The sequence below is a fragment of the Phyllobates terribilis genome, unplaced genomic scaffold (genome assembly GCF_046119375.1).
Source record: "Phyllobates terribilis strain yellow unplaced genomic scaffold, ASM4611937v1 Scaffold_2__4_contigs__length_985480577, whole genome shotgun sequence".
Taxonomy (NCBI): domain Eukaryota; kingdom Metazoa; phylum Chordata; class Amphibia; order Anura; family Dendrobatidae; genus Phyllobates; species Phyllobates terribilis.
This window is the reverse complement of record NW_027362762.1, coordinates 89,609,465-89,620,323: the sequence shown is the minus strand read 5'-3', so window position 1 is coordinate 89,620,323 and position 10,859 is coordinate 89,609,465. Positions and strand designations below refer to the sequence as shown.

General features: G+C 47.1%; 1 protein-coding gene across 1 annotated transcript in view; it reads left to right on the top strand.

Moving 5' to 3' along the window:
• Positions 1-602: 602 nt before the first annotated feature.
• LOC141249716 (sarcolipin-like) overlaps positions 603-10,859 on the top strand; it is a 34,673-nt gene continuing 24,416 nt past the window's right edge. The window contains exon 1 of the mRNA XM_073669774.1: positions 603-742. The gene's annotated coding sequence lies outside the window, so the exon portion shown is untranslated. The remainder of the gene's footprint in view (positions 743-10,859) is intronic.

The window sequence follows — 10,859 nt, the reverse complement described above, 5'->3', positions numbered from 1 at the left end:
CCTTGACCAATGGTGGTCATTTTTGCAAAAAATAAGCGGTTTATATGGGTGTCACCTTACAGCTTTTTTTTAATTAAGCCAAAGAGCAGTAATCCCTTCTAGAATATTTCATCCTAAATATCTAGAGGTCACATTATTGTGCCGTGATATCAGATGACATGTAAGCCCCTTGGCCATGAGTCCTAACCTCTTCTGAAGTGACAGGCCAATTGTGTAAAGTGGAAGGAGGAGAATTTTAAAAGGTTGCATGATAGAATTATTGACTAACTCAAGGACAGGCACTTAATTGTGTCTGTAAAGAATAGAGGATCTACAGTATCAAAAGTGACGTTTGTGGGTGGGATGGAAATAGCTGCGTATTTATAAGGGGCTTGACAAGCTCTTTACGAGCCATTAACGTGTATCTCGTAGGCGTTGAGCACTGTCTAAAAACAGCCAACGAGAAGAGTCAACCACGGCAAATAAATGAGTCGGTAAAATCTATGAATTCAATGATTTTTATCCTATAACATAGACTCGGTACGACCATGTATATGCACTTCTTGCCATGTATATTCAGAAAGCATGACCTCATCAGAAATTCTGCCAGTTCATTTGATGCTCTCCACCCTCTTGCTACTTTAGTTCCAACACAAGACACTTGCAAATCACATTGCCCAGGGAGGTGACGAGAGTCAAAGCCAAGAAGGGATTGATAACGTCCAAGTACCCCAGGACTAACCGATCCGTGCCATTAGTTCAGGTAATCAGCTCTGCTATCACAGTTTATTAGGGCGCTGTATTTCCACAGGCTTAACATGTAGTCTCTATTATACTTTACAGTCTATTCTAAGACTGGAATGTAACAGGATGGTATGTGCTAGACAATGGCATCAGTCATGCTCAGCTGTTCTGTATTTCTACATTTGAGATAGGAGACGGCATTCTTGGCATCTCATGTAGATACAGTAAGTGCCCGATGTAAGACCATTGCCCGGTAGGTTTACACTGCTTATATAAATTATAGACATTTATGAGTCAATTCAAATTCATTATCATCTTCTTGCAAAATATGGCATTTAAAATAGTTTATTTCAGCGGACACCATTGCGCTGATTGTTAAAAAAAAAAATTACTAATTCAAAAAAATGAACTAAATATATAAATCCATAAATTATCTGTATACTACAAAATCTGACAATGTAGAATGAAAATATTGTAATTTTTTATTTTTTTGGGCTGAATGTAATAGAGATGAATTTGTGTTGTAACGCTTAAGGGCTGTCTCCATTAACATCTTGATTAAAATAGGATGATATCGTAAATTTAGCTACAGTCCAAGATGAAAATATTAATAAAGGGCACATTTAGGTTGTGCTCACAACAAGCTTAAGGTTTTAGATGCAGTTTTTTTTTAATCCAAAGCAAAAAGTGAATTGATAAAAATTAGAAGACTCCATATTTTTGTTTACGGATGACTTCCATTTATGAGACATTCCTGACTTTGGCTTCATAAACTTCATCAAAATACTTAAGTACCTCATCTGCCAGAAGAAAATCTATCATGCATAAAAATCTGTCATCTTACTATTAATTCAGCTGTATTCAAAGGATGAAGACACCTTGGAGGCATTTTGTTTGTTTTTTACTTAAATGCATGTATTTTGGGGTAGAACTAATTTTTACACTTGGATTTCATTAAAAAAAATATATATTATATAATATAATCTTTTTTTTACTGCACATTGCTGTCTGCAGAATGAGTTAACCAGAAATCTGTCAGTGAGCTCCTTCTGACATGGAAATTAAAACTCTTTTATCTGTCTATTTCTGAACTCCTTCCTGCTGCTTTATGACCAAAGACCACATCAAAGTTGAGCTAAACTTTGATGTGGTCATAAATCCGCTAGTCAGTTAAATGATCTTTCAGCTTACAGTTACCAATTGTGAATGGGGGGCTTTATAGTGCCAAACTACAAACTACATATGCACACTCAGCACTCTTGTGTCTTATACACAAATGTAGCAGTACCGAATGTGTTATTATGTACCATCCTGATAACATGGGCTACTACAACAGGTTTATCGTCAGTCCTGGGTAAAACCACAGATAACATTGTGATATCCTAATTAATTGTGCCGAATTACAAATCTGCAGGAGTAGCAGAGGTGAATTTGGCATTTAACTCTTTGGAGCTGTTTCAGCCTGATAAAGTCATACGTTCTAGAAGGTTTATCTGAAGTTCTAGGTAAAACCATAGAGAACATTGTGATCTCATGATGAGTTATGCCCAATGACAAGCTCAGCATTTTTACACTAACCCCAGAGCTGTAGTATTCAGAATTTTTCAGATGCACAGATGTAGCAGAGCTCAATTTATGGTCTTACTATTTGGCACTGTATCTTGTAACATCCTAGTAACATTAGATAATACAGAATGTCTACGAGCAATCACAACAAGTAACACCACTGATAACACAGTAATATGATAATGAGTTACGCAAAATGCCAAACTCAGCACTGCTACATCGACAAAGTCAGCTCCATGACATCTGGACAGAGATACAAAGGTTTAGACCAGGGGTCCTCAAACTTTTTAAACAGGGGGCCAGTTCACAGTCCCTCAGACCAGGGCTGGCTCCAGGTTTTTCTGGGCCCCGGGCGAAAGATTCTCAGTGGGCCCCTTTAACACATACCACGATTCATGATGCACAGATACCGCAGAGGAATATATATATATATAATATATATATATATATATATATATATATATATAGTACAATGCAAAGATTTCACTTCTTACATTACATGAGTGATATCTATTGCAAATTCCACAATAGCTCAGAAACCGGTGAATCGCTCTACACAGTATACTGGCCCCCATATAAGGCCCCATAAGGAATACTGGCCCCCATATAATGCTTCATACGGAATACTGGCCCCCATATAATGCTTCATACGGAATACTGGCCCCCATATAATGCTTCATACGGAATACTGGCCCCCATATAAGGCCCCATACGGAATACTGGCCCCCATATAAGGCCCCATAAGGAATACTGGCCCCCATATAAGGCCCCATACGGAATACTGGCCCCCATATAAGGCCCCATACGGAATACTGGCCCCCATATAAGGCCCCATAAGGAATACTGGCCCCCATATAAGGCCCCATACGGAATACTGGTCCCCATATAAGGCCCCATACGGAATACTGGCCCCCATATAAGGCTCCATGCGGAATACTGACCCCCATATAAGGCTCCATACGGAATACTGGCCCCCATATAAGGCTCCATACAAAATACTGGCCCCCATATAAGGCTCCATACGGAATACTGGCCCCCATATAAGGCTCTATACGGAATACTGCCCCCATATAAGGCTCCATACGGAATACTGGCCCCCATATAAGGCTCCATACGGAATACTGGCCCCCATATAAGGCCCCATACGGAATACTGGCCCCCATATAAGGCTCCATACGGAATACTGGCCCCCATATAAGGCTCCATACGGAATACTGGCCCCCATATAAGGCTCCATACGGAATACTGGCCCCCATATAACGCTCCATACAGGATACTGGTCCCCTTATAAAGCTCCATACAGGATACTGGCCCCCATATAACGCTCCATACAGGATACTGGTCCCCTTATAAAACTCCATACAGGATACTGGCCCCCATATAACTCTCCATACAGGATACCGGTCCCCTTATAACGCTCCATACAGGATACTGGCCCCCATATAATGCTGCATGCAGGCTGTTACCCCCCACATAATGCCCCATACACGCTGTCCCCCCCCCCTTATAATGCTCCATGCAGGCTGTTACCCCCCACATAATGCCCCATACAGGCTGCCCCCCCCTTATAATGCTACATGCAGGCTGTTACCCCCCACATAATGCACTATGCAGGCTGCCCCCCCCTTTATAATGCCCCATGCAGGCTGTTCCCCACCTTATAATGCCCCATGCAGGATGTCACCCCCCCCTCTTTATAATGCCCCATGCAGGATGTCCCCCCCTCTCTTTATAATGCCCCATGCAGGATGCCCCCCCCTCTCTTTATAATGCTCCATGGAGGATGCCCCCCCCCTTTATAATGCCCCATGCAGGATGTCCTCCCCTCTCTTTATACTGCCCCATGCCTCCATACATTAAAAAAAAAAATCAAATACTCACCTCCCTTCTCCTCACCTGCTACCTGCTGCCCGCTGCTCGGGTCCGAACTCCAGTGTTGTCGGCGTCTTCCCGCTCAGTGCTCCCTGTGACGGCTCAGGGGAGGGCGCGGTGTACAGACGTCACCGCGCCCTCTGACCTGAGACGTCACAGGGAGCGCAGAGCAGGAAGACAGCTGAGTTGCGGAGGCACGGGGAGAGGTAAGTATCCAGCTGCCGGGGCCCTGAGCAAGCGGCGGAGAAGGGCGGGCGCTGACACCGCTCTCCTCCGCCCATAGCCCAGCGGGGTGCGCGACCGCCAGTGGGCCCCTCTGCCTGCTCAGGGCCCCGGCACTTGCCCGGGTGCACCGGGTGCTGACGCCGGCCCTGCCTCAGACCATTGGTGGGCCGGAATATAGTTTTTTTAAAAAAACTATGAACAAATTCCTATGCACACTGCACATATCTTATTTTGAAGTAAAAAAAACAATACAGGAACAAATACAATATTTAACATGAAGAACAAGTAAAGTTAAATCAACCGGTATTTCAATAGGTAGGTAACTGTACCCAATAGGCAGCATAGGTCCCCAATAGGCAGGTAAATGTCCCCAATAGGCAGCATAGGTCCCCAATAGGCAGCATAGGTCCCCAATAGGCAGCATAGGTCCTCAATGGGCAGGTAAATGTTCCCAATAGGCAGGCTGTTTCCCCCTTATAATGCCATATGCAGGCTGCCCCCCCCTTATAATGCCCCATGCAGGCTGTTCCCCCCTTATAATGCCCCATGCTGGATGCCACCCCCCATATAATGCCCCATGCTGGATGCCACCCCCCATATAATGCCCCATGCAGCATGTCACCCCCCCATATAATGCCCCATGCAGGATGTCCCTTTCCCCACCATATAATGCCCCATGCAGGATGTCACCCCCCATATCATGCCCCATGCGGGATGTCACCCCCCATACAATGCCCCATGCAGGATGTCACCCCCCCATATAATGCCCCATGCAGGATATCACTCCCCTGTCTTTATAATGCCCCATGCAGCATGTCACCCCCCCATATAATGCCCCATGCAGCATGTCACCCCCCCATATAATGCCCCATGCAGCATGTCACCCCCCCCATATAATGCCACATGCAGGATGTCACCCCCCCCATATAATGCCCCATGCAGGATATCACTCCCCTGTCTTTATAATGCCCCATGCAGCATGTCACCCCCCCATATAATGCCCCATGCAGCATGTCACCCCCCTATATAATGCCCCATGCAGCATGTCACCACCCCCATATAATGCCACATGCAGGATGTCACCCCCCCATATAATGCCCCATGCAGCATGTCACCCCCATATAATGCCACATGCAGCATATCACCCCCCCATATAATGCCACATGCAGCATGTCACCCCCCCCATATAATGCCACATGCAGGATGTCACCCCCCCATATAATGCCACATGCAGCATGTCACCCCCCCATATAATGCCCCATGCAGGATGTCACCCCCCATATCATGCCCCATGCAGGATGTCACCCCCCCCATATTATACCCCTTGCAGGATGTCACCCCCCCATATAATGACCTATGCCTCCATACATAAAAAAAAAAAAAAAAAATCCAATACTCACCTCTCTTCTCACTTGCTGCCGCGACCGCTGCTCTTGTCTGGACTCCAGCGTCGCGGCGTCGTCGTCCCGCTCTGCGCTGCCTGTGACGGCACTCGGGAGGGCGCGGTGTAAAGACGTCACCGCACCCTCTGACCTGAGACGTCACAGGAAGCGCAGAGCAGGAAGACAGCGGATCTGTGGAGGCACGGGGAGAGGTAAGTATCCGCCTGCCGGGGCCCTGAGCAAGCGGGGGGAAGGGCGGGCAATGGCACCGCTCTCCTCTCCTCCGCCCATAGCCCGGCGGGCCGGATGAAAGTCCTCCCCGGGCCGCATGTGGCCCGCGGGCCGTAGTTTGAGGACCCCTGGTTTAGAAGAAATAAATGTTTTGTTAAAGTTAAATTTATCATCCCCAAAACTGAATTTAAACCATATATACATTCATTTAGGAGACCTAGTCCTTATAAAAAATCATACTTGTGGTACAGACTTTACTTATTCTGTTCAATGCAAAAATCATTTTTTTGCATATGTACAGTATATGAGGGGGCTTCAGTGCACCCTTGGCATGACCAAGTTCTCAGTTCACCATTCCAACTCCTTAATCACCATCCTCCTCCCCTTACCTTATGATGATCGACAGATTTCTTTGGAGCACTGCTTGTGTTAAATCCTCAGTCCTGAACACACTGACACCGCAGGAGTGTAGAGCACACACCGTGTCAGTGTGCTCTGGTGCTTTCTTATTTCTCTCTCCTTTGTGTAGCTGTAGGGATGTGGACTGTCTTACCCTGTTCCTGTCCCCGAAGACAAAAAACGCGTTATGTGGATACTGTCATGCGGTTTTATATGTGAAAGTGATGTGCGTTTTATGTAATGTATTATAGTAATGTGAGATATCTGTCGAACCTGGAGTGATGATTGGGAGTATTGACGTTGAGTCCCTCTACTCTTCCATTTCTCATGAGAAGGGTTTGCAAGCAGTGCGTTATTTTCTCAGCTCCAGGGGGTGTCAATATCAGGCCCATAATGAGTTTGTCATTAAATTGTTGGAATTTTGCCTCACGCGGAACTACTTCCTGTTTGACCATAAAGTGTACACCCAGCTCAGGGGCACGGCGATGGGTAGCCCTTGTGCGCCCACATATGCAAACCTGTTCCTGGGCTGGTGGGAAGACACTAGGGTCTTCGGGGGTCTTCTGGATGAACACACCTCCAGACTGGAATTTTGGACACGTTACATCGATGATGTGTTTCTAGTCTGGAATGGTGGTCGGCAGGACTTTAGTAAGTTCATCTCTGCTCTTAATGAGAATGATATAGGAATGTTCTTTACCTATGCACTAGAGACATCAGAACTACCCTTTCTGGATTTGCTAATCACCAAAAACAATGTAGGTGAATTGTCGACATATACTCACAGAAAAACGACAGCGACAAACTCCCTCTTACAGTGGGACAGTAGTCACCCCAAACATCTAAAAATGGGTATACCCAAAGGGCAGTACCTTAGACTGAGGAGAAATTGCACCGACACCACTACTTTTGAACTTCAAGCCAGGGATCTGAGAGAGAGGTTCAAGATTAGGGGCTATCCTGACTACATCTTGAGGAAAGCCGCTCATCATCATGCTAGAGGTCAGACTCAATCGAGCCTGCTTGCACCCCCGAGGAGACCCACCACCACTGAATCTTTTAGGTTCATTACCACCTTTGATAATGGAGCCCAACTGGTCAGGGAAATTTTTAACAAACATTGGGCCATTCTAAAAATGGACTCTGATATTGGGACTTTACTGACGGACAGTCCCTTAATAACATATAGAAAGGGAAAATCCCTCAGTGATCGACTTGTCCAAAGCCGCTTTCAAATTTCAAGAACCCCTACATGGCTTGAAAACCATAAGGAGTGTTACAAATGCCACAATTGTGTGTCCTGTCGATATGACCAGACAGGCTCAAGCTTTATGGGCAACGTCACCAAGAAAAATTATGATATAAGATCTTTTATTAATTGTTGAACCCAGGGTGTGATTTACAAAGCGACATGTGCTTGTGGCCTTGAATACGGGGGTAAGACCATCCGGGAGTTTAGACGCCAAATAGGGGAACATGTTGGTGATGTTGAACATCAAAGAGACCCTCCACTTGCTAAACATATGAACTTGCACCATAACGGAAACATGAAATTGATTAAATTCATGGAGATTGATCACATTCCTAAACCCCAGAGAGGTGGAAATTTGGACATATTGATATTGCAGACCGAGACTAGGTGGATTTTCTATCTCACTACAGTGGCACCATTAGGATTAAATGAGCAATGTACTTATAATTACTTTATTTAAAGAATTGCATCCTTTTGGTTGCCCCTCACATTGTAATTTTATGCCTTTGATTCTTTATCTTGATCAATTTAATACTGGCTGACGTCGCACAATTATGTCTCTGTCTTGGACTCTGTACCACCAGAGGTAAACCTATTACTCTGTACCTATATGACTCCTAGTACCAGCGTTCAACATATCCTCTTTTGTACATTGCCAATAGATGTGAACTCTTTAATCATTTTGGTGTGGACACTATAATAATACACTGTTTTATGTGGCCCTTCTCCCCTGTATATACAGGAGGGAATATTCTGGTTATGATATCCATTGCATAAATGAGCCATGAGTTGATACATGTGCGGTTTCTGCCCCTTCCATGCACGCTTAATGGGGTAAGTTATGGATTTGCATGTTGTGCGACGCCGGTGTGAATTGGGACATTATGTGAATGGTCCCATGCCTGTGTCTTGATATGGCCCCAAGTGATGCTGTTTTTTGAGCTCCTCTGGCTATGACGCTGTAATTGGTGCTGTGACTGCTTGACCAGCGATGAGGCCGCTTAGGGTAACGCCTCCGGAGATATCGTCACCGGAAGTGACGTCCGGTGCGTTCCACAGTTATAGTATGCGTCTCACACGCTGCTGCGTTCACTCCACCGGATATGACGTCACCGGAAGTGGCCTGCGTTCCACTAGGTGAGCGTGCGTTCCACACATTACCGCATGCCACTGTCCGGCGTGTCATTTACTCTCATACATCAAACTGATGGGTTTGACATTATTGGCAATTATAAGTGGACCTACATCCACCTGACTACTTGAATATTAGCATCATATATAAACTCCTCCTCTGTGCCATAGCACTGCTTCACCTGAGATTAGTGAAGACAGTTATGCTTTATCATGTTGAGATAGCTTAGCCTTTATGGTGCTACATATTAGGGTCCCCTGATGACTCCGAAAGGAAGAAACGCGTCGGGACTATAGGGCAAGCACAGGGCTACTAGAGCAGTCTAGATGTGGACTTTCCTTGTTAGGGCAGGAGTAAAGGGGCACAGGGATAGTGCAGTTGTGGCGCCCCTGAGGGTTCGGTCGCCACAGGGGTACTGCATCTCTTTAATGAGGTGTGGTATCTCTCCTTCGAGGTAAGGATGGTACAGCTGTCAGGACCCCACCTCTGCATCCAACACTACACCTCTCCCACCTGAGGGGGGCTTATATGCACCAGGTGCGGAAGGAGATGCTGCAGAGGATCCGGGCCCGCCGCCAAGGAGCAGCAACCCAGGTGGAAGAAGCAACGGAGGTCGCGTGCAGCCCAGGATCGGGTAAGAGTGATACCCCCGTCCCTGCTGCTGAGCCCACTGTGCCCCTCCTAGATCTGATGACGGAGTACCTACTACCGGGCGCGGTCACTTGGGAGCAAGTCTTTGCCCCGGAGCTGGAAGCCTCCGCCATCGCCGGAGGCCTGCATTGCCTCCCGCCTCCCGTCCCAGAGGAACTTGTGTCTGCTTGGGAGTCCACCGACCCCAACCCGGACTGGTCCGCACTCACCGAGGACCTGCAGCAACCCCTGCTGTCACCGCAACCTGCACCTCTAGTTACCTGGCCGGCGGCGGAGGAGATGGCCTGGGACAACCGGGGGAGGACCTGATGGGCTTCCCCCAGGAGACCCGGGCTGAAGCGCGGAGGAGGAGCGAGCTGTGCAGTCAGCAAATCATCCAGCTTGACAGGGAGCAACGGCAGAGGGAGATTCGCTGCGAGCACCTGGAGGTGCGCGCCAAGGCCGCAAAGTCCAAGGCCCGCCAGGAGGAGGCAGCCTGTCCAAGCCCCCGGGAGGAAGGGCAAATTGTCCGCTTCCACCAGGAGGCGGGATGGGGCTTCATTAGGAGTCCCCAGTTCGAGCAGGACGTCTTCGTCAGCCGGCGGGTCGTCAAGCCGCAACTAAAGAAGGGACACCCTGGCCGGAACCACTTCCCGGGTGACCTGGTTTCATACACCCGCCACCACGGGGTGTGGGGGTGGTACGCCCTGGATGTGCACAAAGTGTCCAGGAGTGACGCCCCCTCGCGCTTGACAGTGGAGGTTCAGCCAGCCTCCGTCGGAAGGAATGAACCTTTTCCCCGGTGGGGATACATGGAGTAAGCGGCCCCGGCAGCTGTAACTTTTGCAGTTGAATGTTTATGTTTAAAATGTTCTTTCCATTTTTCCTCCCGGTTTAGAGAGACATTTGTCCCTGTGGACTGGCAGTAGACAGACTCTTCTTTTGTATATAGTTCATGCCTCTATTTAGGTGCTCCCTATTGGTTTTATACAAAACCACCTTACTACTTCTACGTCAGAAGAAAAACCTGTCTGGAGTGGCTCTCCTGGAGGTCCAACTCGGGATCTTCATGCCCTGCAGCCACCCCAGGGCCTACGTTGAGGGTTTGGGACAGGTCCCTCTTGCTTCTGAACTGACTCTTCCTTACTGCACTTTAATTGGTCTGTCTATATGCATAATGTCTCTGTGATGTTTTTATACTTTTATACTATTTAAAGTTTGTAACGTTTAAGAAAGTACCTCCCATAAAGGGAAGATGGTTTTATTATTATAATGTTATGCAAAAAAAAAAAATGTAAAAAGTCTGTACCATGTTTTGCTCTCTTTGCAGCCGCGGACGTGATGTGTTTCACCAGGGGGGAATGTGGCGCCCCTGAGGGTTCGGTCGCCACAGGGGTACTGCATCTCTTTAATGAGGTGCGGTATCTCTCCTTCGAGGTAAGGATGG